Source organism: Kogia breviceps, chromosome 11 (genome assembly GCF_026419965.1).
Source record: "Kogia breviceps isolate mKogBre1 chromosome 11, mKogBre1 haplotype 1, whole genome shotgun sequence".
Taxonomy (NCBI): Eukaryota; Metazoa; Chordata; class Mammalia; order Artiodactyla; family Physeteridae; genus Kogia; species Kogia breviceps.
Window position 1 is genome coordinate 99,506,336 of NC_081320.1, and position 17,466 is coordinate 99,523,801.

A 17,466-nucleotide genomic window follows, 5' to 3' on the forward strand; every position below is an offset into this window, starting at 1 on the left:
ATTATAGAGACTAGCAGTGATTTGAATCAACACCTGAAGATAAAAGCGCAAAGCACTTAAATAACAATACTCATTAATGTGATAAATAGACTCCAACTTATGAGAGGCTTGTATGTTAACTCTCTTGGAAACAACCACCACCTACTTTTAAATCACCTGATGGCTCAATAAACAGTCTGGGTCTGGAGTAAAATTTTGATTAAGAAGAGAATTTCCTCTTGGAGGACAGAGGTGAGCTTCACTGGTGAGCAGGGCTGACTTTGTGAGACACAAATGGGGGAGATAAAGGAGACCTAACGTTTAAAAAAAGGTGCCATCTCAGTAATTTTATTAGATCCCATTTAATTCTCACATCGTAGTGGGTAGGTAGCTGCTATCTACTTTATAAAAGGCAGAAGAGAGGTTCAGAGAAGTTAAACAAGGAAAGGGCAAAGAAGCAGCTCAGTCAGCGAGTGGGTTTCGGTGATGCTGCCCAAGCTCTTCTAACATCTAAGAGGAGCAGGTTCAGAATCCCGGTGGCTGTGAGTGAGGGGCCACTGGTGCTCAGGGAGAGCAGGGGAGGGGCCTCTCCCCCTGTTAGAGAACCAGACTCAGATCTGTTCTTAGAAAATGAATTCCATTTTTTGCTTCTTACTTGTAACACAGAGACTGAAGAGCTCCAGTCATAGTAGCTCCTGGCCCTCTGCCGAGTGTCAGAAGTCCATGTTGGCCTCTGGGATGTGGCCTGTGCTGCCCAGGGCCTGTGTGGGGGCCTCCTCCTCATCGTCGTGGGCCCCTCCCAGACCAGGCGCGCCTGGGACTCTCGCTTCCCCACCACTCACAGCTCCGGACCGAGGCTGCCTATGAAAATTTCATGCCTCCAGGTGCTACATGGATTATTCATGAAGGCTGCAGAGCTGTCGCCATGGGAGCTGATTGGCTGCAGCGTCTTTAGCATCTTAATGACCTACCCTGATGGAGTGCAGGGCAGGGACCCACCTGGATCCTCCGTCACTGGCGGGACCAGCTTTTCCATTTGCAGAACATGCTGTGTGTTATTTCTTCCCAGACAGACCCAGGAGTACTATTTACCTAGTTGATGAATCCAAGCTAGTGGGGAGGCCCCCCTGGAGCCTCAGAAGCCTCTGGGCCCCCTGGGTGGCCTCTCTGGGGAGTCGGCCTCAGGTCACCTCCCCTCTCCCTTCCTTTCTCCCTGGCTGGGCTGTCAGGCCAGCAGGCGCCCTGAGTGGTGAGACATGACATCAGAGAGGCTGAGTAACTGAGCCCGGATCGGGCATCAGGCCCCGCTGTGGGTGGCTTCAACGCACTGGTGGACACGGGCTGCAGGATCTGTGTTGCTGCAAGGACTGGAGGTGCCAGGGGCCCCTTAAGAAGCTTCTAGCCCCACCCTGCAAATGGATCATGGAAAACTAGTACTGACGCACACCCATGACTTGTAAGAAATGCACCAAAAGCTCAGGGCTCACCCCAAGGCTGCTATCAGTCCTGTGGGGTCATCTGGTCAGTGCCAGCTAATTCCCATCTGCAGACCTCTGCAGGGGCTAGCTGGGCACCGACTGAGCACAGAGGAGGAGGGACGTCTGGAGACCTAGACAGTGCCTGGGGGAAAAGTAAGGTTTTGATGCTTCCAGAAAGAAGAAAACATTAGCCCAGGGAGGGGTGACGCAGAGCAGAGAAGACGCGCCATCCATTGTGGAAGGGGCAGCAGGGCAGCGCTGCCAGGGCCTGGGTGCCAGCGGGGAGGGCAGTGCAGGCTGGCGGCACACACCCAGATCTCTCCTAAGGCTTTGAGTAACGAGCCACAGGGTGCAGGGGTCTTTCCGGGGGCTGCTAGGAAGGCTCTTACCTTTCCAGTAAGAAGGTGATGTGTTTTAGATTTGCACTTCAGGAATGCAGGCAGCAGTGAGGTGCAGGTTACACAGCCTCTGCCCCAGAGGGCTGAGCAGCCTGTTGCTTTTCCAGTAGAGCTGAAGACCAGGGCCCTTCTGTGAGCAGCGCTGAAGGGGAAGGCGGGTATTTGGAGGCGGCCGGGCCATTGTGCAGCGCGCAGAGAGGTCCTGGATGTCCCTTGATCGATACAGCGATGGCTGTGTCACCTGGGTGCCCATGCCTCAAAACGCCAAGAGGAGAACAAAATCAGGGTGATGTAAAAAAGGGAAGCCTCCTCTGCTCACCTGGAACGTGTGAAATGAGCCAACGTTAGACCTTCCTGCTCCGACCCCGCCGTGCCATGTGAGGAGGGCGGCAGCAGGATTGTGATGGGGCTGCCGTCAGGGAGGAAGGAGGGCGTTGAGCCCCTTCTTCTCAGTGGCCATGGAGATCTTTGATAACTTTGCAGATCCAAAGAGAGCCTTGAGTGGATGGAGCAGAGAGTGGATTGGCACAGGCAATGGTTAAGCCGGCCTGTCATTTTGTAATATTTGACAGCAACTATATAGATTTATATAAAGGAGCTGAAGTTGCTGCCATGCTATCAATCCTGTTAAAAATAGAGGCCTTTTGGATGCTTTGTGTCACCCTGGAAACTACATTATGAGGCCAGAGGGTGCAAAGTCAGTGACCTTTGTCTTGGGAGAATTTCAGGACCATGCCTTTTGTATGAGAGCTTGCACTGTGCATTTTGTGGTGTCCTGAGTGTCCCGTTGGCAGCTGGAGACTTCAGAGGAGGAGCTGGCACTCAGCTGGGCTCTCATGGACTCTGTGCGGTTTCACGGGTGAATATGCTGAGTCACAGTTACGACACAAGATGCAAATTTCAGCGTTGACAATGATGAATGGTTTCCAAATCGTATCTATCAAACTGTATATCATATTTATAAACACGTTGAAATGCATAAATGGAGTGATTGTGCTGGAAGGCGATTATTTTAGGTTAGACTGAGGAGAGATGTCATTAAAGGTTAGATCTTTAATTTTATTTATTTATTTATTTATTTATTTGGGGCTGTGTTGGGTCTTCGTTTCCGTGCGCGGGCTTTCTCTACTTGCGGCGAGCAGGGGCCACTCTTCATCGCGGTGCACGGGCCTCTCACTGTCGCGGCCTCTCTTGTTGCCAAGCACAAGCTCCAGACGCGCAGGCTCAGCAGTTGTGGCGCACGGCCCTAGTTGCTCCGCGGCATGTGGGATCTTCCCAGACCAGGGCTCGAACCCGTGTCCCCTGCATTATCAGGCAGACCCTCAACCACTGCACCACCAGGGAAGCCCAAGGTTAGATCTTTAATGTCCCTAAAAGACAAATAAGCTTTTCTGAAACCCCCATTTATTCTCAAGAGGAGACAAGTAACATCCAGACAGGTGATGTGACTTGCTGAGTGCTTACTAGGAGAGTGTACCGAGAGGTAATCAGTGGGTCATCCCCGAGGTACCAGTGGGCATAGTCACTGGGAGAACACATGCAGACTTTGTCATGTTTCCTCCTTGCTGACTTCAGAGGAAATAAGGTCAGATGGAGAGAGAGGGGGGTAGAGGCGAGAAAATCATTACACTCGTTCTTAATCCTAAATTGTTCAGGTCTCCTGTCTACCATGCAGACTCTGAAACCAAACCTAGGCCAATAGTCTTGGGTCTTCATAAGCTTCAGAATCTGGGGGGCTAAAATATATCAGAAAATGGACAAGAAAAAACCCAGAGATGCAATAGATCATCTTTCCCGCAGCTGAAGATTGTTCTCGAAGTAAAGCTTTTGGAAAACGGAAAAAAAAAAAAAGTTATGAAATGTCTAAAAGGGCAAGTGTCTGAGCGCTGCCATTTTTCATTGCAGCCATGGCATCAAGTTTCCTTTAAAAAACATTCCAAATGTGTGCTCCCAGGATCTCCCGCAATTCCATCAGGGCTTTGCAGAACTGATCTTCATTGAACTCATCATTGTATATCCACTTCAGGTAGAGTGATATTTTTCGATTATTTTAATGAAGCAATTTGGGGCATATATAGGTACAAAGGCAGTATCTATATGGTAAATATATACATAAGTAATTAGATGGCTGCAAAATTATATAGGATGCTGTTTAAAGAAGCCAAGTGTTCAAAATTGAAATGGAAGCCTGGTAAATAACCCATTATACGCAAAGAAATCCTGATTGCCTATTCATAGCTGGAATTTACATGAACCCTTGTTCATTAAAGAATGAATAGCTGCTAATTTGACGCATTACCAAAGCAAAGTTCAGATGATAGAATAATAATAAAAAAAAAATCCTCTCAAATCAGAAGTCTACCATCTGTCCCACATAAACACCACTGTAACTTTCTTAATATATGGGAAATCCTATTTTTAAATTCTACTATCTAATTAAAACACCCCAGAGAAAAAAGATGCAGATTGCAGAAATCAAAATTTAATAATAAAAAAGAAAGTGGGAGGGAGAAAATCAATCCATTTGTTAGAACAATTTCTTAAAGTGTTTTCTTTTGAGCATTTATTTATTTATTTAAGCAGAAAAAGCTACCTGAGCATTATTCAAGGAAACAGATTCAGGTTCTTATTCAGATCTACCTGTGAAGAGCTTAAAGCGGGGAGTGGGAAATGTGAGAGGAGTGATCAAGACATAATTTCTTCCCCCTTAGAAACTGTAATCCAGGGAAGGAATCAGACACAGGACGGAGATGTGGCTTGGGAAGCATTTGGTGAGAGTGAAATGCCCAGCTCTGAAGGGCTGTCACTCTTCCACACAAAGCCTCAAATCTCCGTGTGCTGCAATCACAGCTGGATGGCACTGTCTGGATGGTAGAAATCCGCTACTCCTTTCTCCTGGTGAGGAAACCCAGGGCCGGCGTTGCTGTGACTTGTCCAAAGTTACACAGAAAGCGTCCGAGCTAGAACCTGACCCACAGCTTACGATCCTTAGATGTTTACATTTCGCTTATAGGTAATCAGCTTCTCACAATGTATCATTCAAAGGTTAAAAGGCAAAGAATACACATCCTGCCCCTCCACCATCACCACCATACACAACCGGCAATAATATTAAAATAATGAGATTTCATGAATCAATACAAAGTAATGTGAATACCAAGAAAAAGCACAGGCAAAGTGATGGAGGACAAATAACTCAAGCTCTAAAGTGCCCATCAAATTGTGACAAAAGTTTATTAGTCCCCAAGAAAAAGTACATTACAATATAATACAAATTAAGGCCCATGTGTCACTTACAAATGTGGCAAAAATAAATTATGATAACCAATGTTAGAGAAGCTTAAAAGAAAATGGATGCTCTTTAACCTTGCTTGTGGGAAGGTAAATCCCCCTGGCTTCTCTGAAGGTCAGTATGGGAGCAGATATGGACAACCGGAAAGATATTCATTTATTCAACCAACTCAACTTCTTATAAATTTACCAAAGAAAATCGTCAGGCAAGAAAACAGAGATGTGTGTATACAAATGTTTGTAATGCTGAAAACTGGAAACAGCCAACCTAGCCAAAAATAAAGAGCAATTAACTAAATTATAGAAATACAAAGTTTGTGTACCCCAGGTTACTTTATTATAATCCTGTATCATATTGGGATTAACAGAATGAGCTCTAGAGTTTGAGAAAATCCTGGCTCCACACCGTACTCTTTGGGTGATCCTGGATAAGTTACCTAATATTTCCCTTCTTTGGGGTCCTCATCTGTAAGATGGGGAAATACTATTACCTGCTTCAGAGGATTCCCATGAGGATCAAACATGCCAACACTCTTTAGTGTAAAACACTTAGATTAGACGCTGCTACATCATGTGTGTATTAGTCAAGGTTCCCCAGAAAAACAGAACCAATAGGAGACAGAGAGACAGATTTAGTATAAGAATAGGTCAAGAAGACTCACCATCTGCTGTCTGCAAGCTGGAGAAACAGAGGCAAGTCTTAGCCACAAAGCTCAAGAACCAGGATCGCTGATATCTCAGGGCAGGAGATATGAATGTCTGGACTCAAGCAAAGAACAACTTTGCCCTTCCTGTGCCTTTTTATTTTACTCAGGCCATTACAGATCGGCTGATGCCCACCTGTATTGTGAGGGTGATATTCTTTACTTAGTCTACGGATTCAAATGTTATTCTCTTCCTGAAACACCCTCACAGACAAATCCAGAAATAATGTTTTTTTTCCAGTTCTCTGGCATCCTTTAGCCCAGTCAAGTTGACATATAAAATTAACCATCATGTGTTCAAAAATATGATTATTTTCCATTATCCCATAGTCTCAATAAATAATATTGTCAGAGTAGATTCTATTTTCAAAATGCTTTCTAGTGAAAAAAGAGCCTAAGGAAGTAGACCAAGATATTAAAAAATGTTTATATCTCCTTATGCTTATCTATATTTTCTATTTGTATATAATTAATGCATTGTCTGTATATTAACATCATTTTAAGAACCCTACAGATATTTTCAAAAGTTTGCTATGCAAGCAAAGAGGACATGAAGTTCACGAGAAAGTAATAATGTGTTTTGTGATAGTTAAGAGCTTGCATTGTAGTGATGAATGTAAGTGTGAATCCCTGCTCTGTTGAACACGTACTTATTGTAAATCCTTGGGTAGGTTTATTTAACCTCTATAAACCTCGATGCTATAATGGCAGTAGAGCTGTTTGTGGATTAAATGAGATAATCCATGAAAAATTTCTAACACCAAATATGAAGCATATTCTCTACAAAAATATTAGCTAGTATTACTACTCAGCATACATCAGTTATTATCAAATCTAATCATAAGAATTCTACACATATATTACTGGATTGAGCTATGCAGTCTCTAGAACATGAAAATCATGTCAGAGGTGACAGACTAAGGAACGTACATCCAATTCAGATCCCACCCAATTGCTAACATGCCATAGAAATTGTTGGATCTACCTCCTACACTAAAATATATAGCATTTTAAGAATTAATATGATACAGAAAAATGCTTTTGTTGTTTTCAGTTCTCCATAGGAAAACAATCCTCGTGAGAATAAGACATAAAAATATGGAAACACACACGAGTGCCGCTCATTACAGATGCCATGGCAATTTGTTCATTTTGCTTTCATTGCATTAAGTACAAATAGAACAATTGGCCGCCTGAACTAGCAAATGTTCTCATCCAAACTTACTTTAAAATGCAGCAAAATAAATAAATGAATGAATGAATACATAAGTAAATAAATGAACTGGATTATTAGATGTTTAGGGAAGAGATAGAAGTTAGGCTTAAGATAAAGGAAATATAGTCAAAGGTTGACTGTAGAATGTAGATGGTGAGTATATGGCTATTTATTCTACAAGTTTTCTTCTTCGTCATTCAATGCTGGGAAAAAAGAAAAAGTCCCATGAAATGCATGCATTGGACTCACTGTTGAATCTGGGAGTGTGAGGCTGTCTTTCTAGGAGGAGAACCACAGCTGTGTACTCCAAGCCTGACTGTTTTCAAGTAGTTGCCATGGGCATGCTCTTTTTCTCAATGGCGGGTTGTGGTAAGAAGCTTAGCTTGGTGACTTTGTAGTGATTACTCCTAAAGCACATTTCCCTTATCAATCTGGAAGATAAATGAAATGGAACAGGCTTGGATTTTAATTTAAAAAAAAATGATACCATTGCTTTAGGGATTGTTTTTTTCCCTGCTACCCTCTAAACTTATATTCTTCTTTCAACTTTTAATGGAAAATTTCATTCTGCCTTTGAAGTTTCAACATTTCAAGGTAGAATCAACTCTGGGCCTTGCTGCCAGGGTCTGGTACTGCCCACCTGGGAGAGATCATCTCCTAGTGGGCCTGCACCTTGGGATGCATCTTTCTTGAGAGAGATGCTTGGGGAAGTTTCATGAATAGGGTGGAATCCTTCTCAGGCAAACGTTGGCCATTCGGAAATCTTTCCTTTCTGAACTTCCCCTCCACCCATGCGCACATGAGCACACACACACACACACACACACACACACACACACACACACACACACACACTCCCTCCCTCCATGGCTGTTTCAGTTATGGCAACTCCTCCTTTGGCTGACTGCCATCGTGGGCTCACTAAGAAACAGTGGCCAAACCTGTCTTCCCTGTGTTACCCTATATTTTGATAGAGAGGCTGCATGAATGATTAATGCAGTATCCACTGTGCTAATGTAGAAATGGCCTGAATATGATCTTTTAACAAAAAAAGTACTCACTAGTCTAGAATTGCATGCAAGACAAGAGGTCGTGCATTACTCATGCTTTGCTACCCTCCTCTCATGTGGTGTTCAAGCTGACTTCAAAGAGATCTCACGTGGTTATTCTGTGGGTTTCTAGGCTGGAGAGTGGACAGTGGTGCTCAGTGGCCCATTGCTCTGACGGTGACTGGAGTTGTGTATGTAAAGAACAATCAAATGTTCATATCAAAGGAAAACAGAAGAGCTTTGAATGGATGCAACCTGTCTTCCTGTCCAGCCCCCAAATCTATGCTTTATCTTGAAAACATACCTATTCGATATAAATAATATTTTATTAAGTGACTCAAAATATGGTTAAACATGTCACTGTCACTCAAAACTACAGCTTTCGATTCTTTTTGCTGTACATTATTTACACTTAGGGAAAATTATGACAAGGAAATTATATTCCATGTTGGGAAGTGAGCTAAGGATTCTTATAAATGACCACTTACTAGGTAAATTGATAAACAGATCAATTGTACCCGTTATACAGATTTATAAGAGTACCAAAGGATGACATAGGTGCTGCTAAGACCTGAAACCAGAGAAAATGAGCTAAAGTGAAATGGAGATAATCACCTTGTGTAAAATGATGCAGCAATTGCTGTCATTGCCTTGCTCGTACCCCTCCCCCCTGACCATTTGGTGCCCAGAAGTCACCTTCCAACTGCCATCTCATTGGGATGTTGTCATCCTTCTCTGGGACCTGAAGGGATGGGTCACCACATATTCTGAAAGTGGTTGATGACATTAGAAAGAGCTTAGGGCCAAGGTACCGGCTCTTTTTCCATCAGAGTCAGGTTGAAATCAGTGAGATAGTAACAATGAGAGAGAAACCGCAGGAAGCAACTCTGGCAGTCAGGGCTGGAGGTCATCAGAACCTAGACCCTCGGGGCAGTGCCCGACGGAGCTGAGATTCAGACTTTTGCAAGTGGGTGCTGTCCAGTAGTTTCCTCAATTGTGTGAAAATTCTGGAGACTGGAACCAACTGCTGTTGGAACAGTTGCTGCTTTGTGGGTGAGGAACTTCTGTGTGGACTGTGTTTTCAGGAAGGATAAGCAAAGAGAGAGAAGCAAATCTCTTGTCCTGTCTCATGCCCTCCGGTCTCTCTGATCAGGTTCCATGATGGCATCACCCAAAGTGAAGCGCACTGGAGAAGTGAAATAGTCTGCAGACTTCCAGCCCCTGTACCACAATAGGATATAGAAGGATAGTTTTAAAGCTGAGAAAACCTAACTCTGAAAACCTCTGACATGAAAAAATCATTAGTCCACAATTTTCAAACACAAGTCACATGGCTACAGCTAGGTTCAAAAGCATGGAGAAACCAGGTATTGGCCAACAGTAACAGGGTTTACTATACCAAGTAAGATCGTAAAGGGAACCTCAGCCTTAGAACCACTAGCTCACATCAACCATCTGCCTGTTCTGCTAAGCCATTTTGAGTCAGTCATCCTGAATTTATTTAAACCATATGACACCAGTTTATATTTGTCATTTTGGCAATATCTGAAAGGAAAACAGCTGAATACTTTATTAATATTTGTGAAAATGAGACTGTTTTTCAGGTTTTGTGCTGTGGATGAAGAGGTTAGGGGAGACTAGGAGTCCCTTCCTTCCAGGAGTTTATCCAATAAGACACAGAGTTTTAAGTAAGCAGATAAACGACATCATCTTTTATGCATAAAAAATGCACAGCTGAAATAAATGGGAAAACATTACGGAAGAGGTCTGAAGGGTCAGAGCTGGACAGCAAGGCTGACTTTAGAATATTGGGGAGATTTGTGGGGATTTCCTTCAGCTTTTGCAAATCTAAGGAATATGGGGGGGTCTATTTTGGGCGCATTAATGAATAATTCAATGTTTTCCTCCTATACGGTTTTTACAATGTTTTACATTTTATACTCTATTCTTCCTCCACCTTTGGTATTTGTAAACAGAGGTGTGCATTCCTCTTATTCTCCCCTCCGGTGACTCCCTTAGACTTTTGAATGGTGTTTCTCAGGCCCTGACCTTTCTTTACGCCAACTGGCCTTTCTTAGGATCAGCAAGCTAGATGCAAACCAACGTGGTGAGCACAAGAGGAAATGAGAGCTTTCTGTTTATCTCCCACCTTAGTCCTTATGGGGTCTAGACATTTGGAAATTAAGAATAGGGCCTGTGTCATACTTCTTTATTAATGTTCAGTGCCATATTGGTAACCCATGGGCTATTCTATGACGGGAGGTAGAGGAAAACACAAACAAATTATGAAAAGCCAATTTACATTCAGGTTTTTCAAGACTATTTCTGATTGGCGGAATGAGACATGTCTAGCAATAAGAAAATTCACCTGAGATTCCTTATGAAAGCTGTTTGACTCACTGGAGATTCGTTTTTATTTTTATTTAATGTTTTAATCTTACTGCATCTACAGCAGCTTTACCTTAATATTATATCAATACATAGTTATTTTTCCATGTAAGGAGATATGAGCTTCATGTGTCTTTTCTTATGTAAAATTTTATTTATTGCATAGGTAAACTTAAAAAAACAAAGTTTATTTATGTTTTTCTTCCTGGGTGAGCCCTTGAGAATGGGGACTGTACATGTTTTTTTTTTTTAATTGGCTTGACTGGATTACACTGATGAGGAATTAATAATTCTGTTCTTCTGTGCTCCTAACCATCATTTATTTCTCCCAATTATTCACCTGTACTTTTAATTATTTATTTTCAAGAGCCAGTGGGTTATGGTTCAAACCAAGTTATAAACTCTTTAAAGCTACAAGACAAATTATATGCTGAGGCATAAAATATTAGCAGTAGGAGAGACTGAAAAATAAAATTGATCTCCCTTAAGAGGCCATGTGGATAATGTAAATAAATAAAGATGATCAGATGTAAATAATAGTGGACTGTGGTAAATGGAGAGTTTTTTTTTTTTTTTCTCGTTTTATGTATTTGTTGCCCAAATAAAACACTTTTCAGCTTAGAAAAAACTAAGCCTGCCAGCTGCCCATTGGTAGTCACAGATTCTAGTATAAATCCTCATTTTGTAGGTGAAAAAGAAAAAGGGCCTACAGAGATTAAGTGATTTCCTTCTCAGAAAGCAAATTAATAACAGAGATCAGGACAAAATGACCAGTTCCCAGTATGGAGATATGTGCACCAACTATTTCAAATACATGGATCTGATGGGGCCTCATGGACTGTCAGCCTTATTCATACCTCACATTCTACTCTGTGACTTCTGATAAACAAAAATATTATAAAAATTGCATGTTAGTTTTTGCATCTCACATCTTTAACCTAGCAGGCACTTATCACTCAATACACTAAGAAGAAGAATCCTCTGCTCCAACGGGAACTTTCTTATTTTGAGGCTTTAGAAACAATATCGTAAGTCATTTTACAAATAATTCATAGAAGTTAGAAACAAAGGGATAGTAAAATTTAACTTTATTAGAAACTTTAATAAGAATTTGAACATAGAAAACCCAAATTTATTCTTCTTTTTTCTGGTTTTGAATGTTTTTACTGAATATATATATATATATATATATATATATATCACATGGATAATGGCCTTTGAATGAAAGTAACCTCTCACCAATGGGCACAAAGAAATAACATATTTGTCTTGTAAATAAATAAATCCAGACTTCAATGCATTGTTAATGCTTCTTATTCTTGCACATGCTTTGTCAAAATGCAGTATTAGGGACTTCCCTGGTGGCCCAGTGGTTAAGACTTTGTCTTCCAATGCAGGGGCGGCAGGTTCAATCCTTGGTTGGGGAGCTAAGATCCCACGTGCCTCGCAGCCAAAAAAACAAAACATAAAACAGACACAATATTGTAACAAATTCAATAAAGTCTTCAAAAATGGCCCACATCAAAAAAAAATCTTTAAAAAAATTTCAAAAATGCAATATTAAAATTTTTTCAAAGCTAATAATTTAGATGAAGTGAGAAGAGACAATGAAGAAAAGGATTCGCTCTTATTTCCTCTGAAAAAAATATTCATTTTTAGATTTGTAAATATGAATTTGAATTATTCACCCAATAATTTTCCCATGATGTTTCCTTCAATCTCCCACCTTCAGTATTTTTAACTTATGTACCTACCATATGAAGTAAGTTTTGGTGCACAGATATCATAAAAGATGGAACAATTCAGTCACACATCCTTTTTGCAATATGAGATGTTCCAGGTACCTAGAACAAAATATTTTGTGCTGAAATCCTTCCTATAGATGACAAATTGGGTGGAACACAGTATTTCCTTTTTGTTTTTAGAAATGTACTGTTCACTTATTGATTGTTGAGTTGAGCAAATTCATCTAGCATTTTTTTCTGAGTTTTTGAGCATGTGACCCACTTTACCATAATCATTAATGTGTTAAGTGTCACTGATACCTTTTTGTATTCATCTTTTGAAACATTTAGTAGCTGTGAAATGTCTTCTTTTGTAAATTTTCTTCTCTTTACTTTATGGCCAGAGTGAAAAATTCTGAATTCTCAGCTACATTTAATGTTAAGAACAAAAAATTTAAATGATGGTATCTCTAGACATCTTTTATAGCATCTTGAAAGGTGATGCAATATCTTGGACAACAAATTAAGAAAACTAATAAGAACACTAAGATTTCACAATTTTTCTTACATTCATAAAGAAAACAAATGTACTCAAATAATAATTGCAAGATAGAATGTTTCATTCCAATTTTTTTTTTAATAGTAACTTTTCTTTTTGTATTTTGGAAGATTCCTAAGGAAAAAAACTAAATGTTATGACATAACTATTCTGGAGAAGAGAGATATTCGTAAAATAAACTCAAATCTAAAACTTGGTCTCATGGGCTCTGATAGTACACAATGGTTAATAAGTATGCTTTGTTCTTAAGATTAATGTATACGATTAGATAACACACTTTGATTATAAGAATGAGAATAAACTTCCTCAAGAAGCAAAATGACATTGAGACATATATGTGTTTTAATCAATAACAAAGCTTCCAGGTATAAGGTAGAAAAATTAGCCACTAATTTACTCTACATTTTTTTTTCATTTTCTTCCTTAGGGTACGACTGAATAGAGAACAGATACAGGTGACATATGGTGGATACTGAACCCAAAGTAGGAAAAAATAATTCTGCAAATTGGTCTTACCCTGAAGGAAATCAACTTCAGATTCCACAGAATACTTTAGAGCAAAGATTACACATAATTCATCACCACTGTGAGTTTTAATTGGAATACAACCAAAACCTAGTAGTTCTTTAGAACATAATCATTTATGTTACATAGGACTCTACCATAATGAGATTTCCATTCACATGGAGGGACTATTTGGTCAAATATTCTATGGAAAGCCAAGGAGTTTCTTTAAAAGGCAAATTTTAATATTACTTTTCAGAAGTGTATTAAAATAGTTTTGCCTGGTTATGTTTAAAGATTTATTATCGAGGTAGATAACTAACAGTCTCTTTCATTTGTGATATACACAGATATTTTACTCACAAGTTATTTTACTTATTTCAAGTTGTCTTGAAGCAAAACTGCTCAGTTTAAAACCCAGTTGGATATTTTTTTTCTATTGATACTGGAACTATTTTCCCAAGCAAAAGTTTAGATGGCTGCTATTTGTTAATTATGCTATTTCTTGTCATTAAATACAGTGCTGTATATCATATATAAGTGTGTATATATAATATATATATATTATGTATCTATGTATATATGTTTATATATATATATGTTTGAATGTAGGCAAAAAAAAAGCTTTACAATGGAGATAAGCATAGAATTTTGGAAGCTGATGGGAGATGGGTGTGTGATGACTGATTTAACCCACTTGTGCAAAGTACAAAAAAAGATCTAGGATATTAAAATCATAATAAAACTAATGTAAAAAACTCAAAAGAAAGGTTAAATTATAAAGTTAAAGAACTCTCTCGGAGTGAGAAAGACAAAATGATGAAAAGCAAGAGAAAAAGGATAAAAAAATGGGAGGTCAAAGCCAGGAAGTTTAACATCCAAATGACAGAATTCTTGAAAGAGAGAAGAAAGGAAATATAGGAGAGGAAGTCAGCAGTGAAATAAACAAAGAAATAATAGAAGACAGTTTACTAGAATGAAAAGTGCTTCTGGATTGAAGGGTCCATCATATGCACAATAAAATATATGAAAACTGACTTAATCAAGTTATGTTCTTTAGACATTTGTTTTCCCTGAACACAAAAATAAAACTATATACATTGTTAAAGGGAAAAAAAAGTTATACTTATAGAACCAGATCGGTTTTAGTCATGTCTCCAGAAATTAAGAAAGGGAAAATGTTAGAAGACAGTAGAGCAAGGTTATAAAAGCTCTGAATGAATTTTCATGATATCCTTTCAAAAGATAAGCTACAGGAGACTTGTCATGGCTTTGGTCCAGGTTATCTTCCTAGCCCTCTTCCAAGGGGGTGAGAGGATTTGTCTTTTCCCATTGCATATATCTCCACAGTTTTTTTAGACCTGATTTTAAACATCTTTTAAAAGCTTCAAAGAAGGCATGGAAGTAGAATAGGAAAAAGTTTATAAACCAAATTTTTTCAGAATTGACCTTTAAAAGTCTCTTCTGATTATTAATATTTAGGATTTGGAGATTGAAAAGTGAAGCAATATCCTCTGTAGTGTTTCCAGTTGGGATTCTATTCATAAACTGATTTAAAACTAATAACCTCATAATGTGGAATATCACAAAACATTAATGAGCTATCAATGCACAATACATATTTCTCCTAAGTGGTGAACTTGCCAGCTAAGCACAATCTGAGATACAAATTCTTTTCAAGCCAAATGACCTTTACGAATTGTCTGTAAAATCCTCCAGAGTGTTTACTATATTTGCATACTTCACGAAAGGTAGTTTCATTCTCAGATGTGTTTAATGCCATTGTATACGTTATTTGATTCTGTGATTGAACACAAAACATTGACAAAAACAATAACATCCCCCATAAGTGAGCAGCTGTTGAACGATACCTCACGGAGGATGGGCATTTGATTATTTCTGTTATCATCTTGTAGCAGCGATGCTGTCTTGTCTTCTCTCATTCTGTGACTGTTGTGGAAATGACATTGAGAAGATGAGAATTTTTATGTAGAGGCACATGGGCTGAAATTTAAAATACTCCAAATAGCTCAGTCTACCTAAAATGTTCAGTATCGACCTGTTGTATTTAATAAAGCATTTTACTCTCAAACCACTATCTTCTTCCCCACGACCCACAATCAAACAATTTTTCAACATACCTGGACCTGACCATTCATTGAGCCTGCCATGTTGCCATGTTTTCACACTCTCTCACCTTCTTCTGTTCTTTATTTGTTGGTTACCCAGCTTAGATTCTAGAGTCCACCATTAAAATCTCTTCCTTGCGTGCCTCTTCCTTCGTTCTAATTTTCCTAGCAAAGCTCAAACCGTGGCTTTGTCCCCACCACAAGTACCCCCAGCTTGCACTATACAGCTGAGTGATGGAGAGAAGGACAAAAGAGGAGACTGATCTCACTTTAGCTGCCCCTAATTTAAGTGAACTCCTAGGGCCACCACTGACTGTTACTGCATTTCCCTGACCCACCCTCTTTTCCACTCTCCTAAATGTCTAGTTCCAGCCTGTCCCTTCACAAACATTTGAAACTTTGTCGTTATTGTCATGTTCAGCTGATGACTTTATTTCCTTTAACAGTGAGAACGTGCAAGTCAGCAGGATCGAAATCCCACATGCTCCCCTCATCCCAGCACAACATTCCCACTGTAACTACGTTCATACGCTTTCCTTCTCTCCCAATGCTGTGTGTGTTCGTGCTCCTAAGTCCAGTTCTTGGCTCTGCATGCTTCATCCCATTTCTCTCTCCTCCTCAATGTGGTCATTTCAGCAACTATCCCCTCTCTTTCCTGTATCATCAACTTCTCTTTCCAAAACCTACAGACATGCATTTATAGCTCACATCTAAAACATAACAGAACAACAAAAGCAGCCTCTTCTGCAGTCTTTCCCCTTCTCAGAAACATTCCAAGATCGAGTTGTCTATGTTTAATCTTCTGCCCTCTTCTCTCCTTTGCTTGGACCTGTTCAAATTAGGGCTTCATCTGAACTATTCCATCAAAACTGTCTTCCCTCTTCAAGACTCCCAATGACATCACCACTAAACCAAAGAATCAATTCTCAGTCCTCATCTTAAATGTATTTTGACATGGTTTGAGTACATCTTCCTTACAATTATTTTTCCCTTTGTCCAAGACTACCCGTTCTTTGTTTTCTTTCATTTAAAATTTTTTTCCAGATTCTTTTCAATCTGGAAAATTCAAAAAAGTAATTGACACATAAAATTGTATATTTTCATTTTTCTTTTAACTTCCTGACTGTTCCTTCCCCCTTTCTTTCATGGTGTGTCTCATGTCTCTAGCCTCGAAATGTTGGAATATGGCAAGGCTCATGTTCTGACCTCCTTTTTATCTGTGCTGAATGTCAAGGAGATCTCAATTTGTCTCTTAAAATATTATCTATAAGTTGACGAAACATGTGTTTATATCTGTAGCCCCTGAAGTCCAGACTCATACATCTGACTGCCTTCTTAGCATTCTACTTGATGTCTAGTATATAGTAGAAATTTCAGAGTTTAGTTTTGAGCATCTCGATTCGCTTTGCACTAACCAGCAGCCACAGCAATATCTCCCCCCTCCCATTCCCCAAACAAAAACAAAACAAAAATATCATTTCTCCCATATTCATCCACATCTCAGTAAGTGTCAACACTGCCTTACAGTTGCTCCGACTAAAAGTATTGGGGCCACAGCTGTTCATTATGTCTGTGCACCTACATCCGATCTATCAGCAAATACTTGTCTACCTTCGACCTTCTCACCATCTCCCTGTGTCCACTACCCATGCTTGAGTCCATCTCAGTTCTGCATTTAATTCTTAACTGGTCTCTCTCTTCTCTGCCCTGGATCCTATAAAATCTGGCATCAACACAAACACAAAGGAATCCTTTTAAGATATGCATCCGATCACTCTAGCTCTTTGCTCAAAGCCCTCCTACGGCTTCACTCCATGTACATTTGCGCTCAGAGTAAAACCGAAAGGCCTGCAAGTCCCTGTTACTTGTGTCACTGACGCACGAGTCCTCCATTCCGTTCCACCATCCTCTTCCGTCAGTTTGTTCTATTTCACAGTGACTTCCCGCAGGTCCTGAAAAGTATCTACCGTGCTCCCAACTCATTGCCTCTGCATTATAATGAATATAAGATAATATAAACAGTATAGTGAACATTCACTTAATGTAC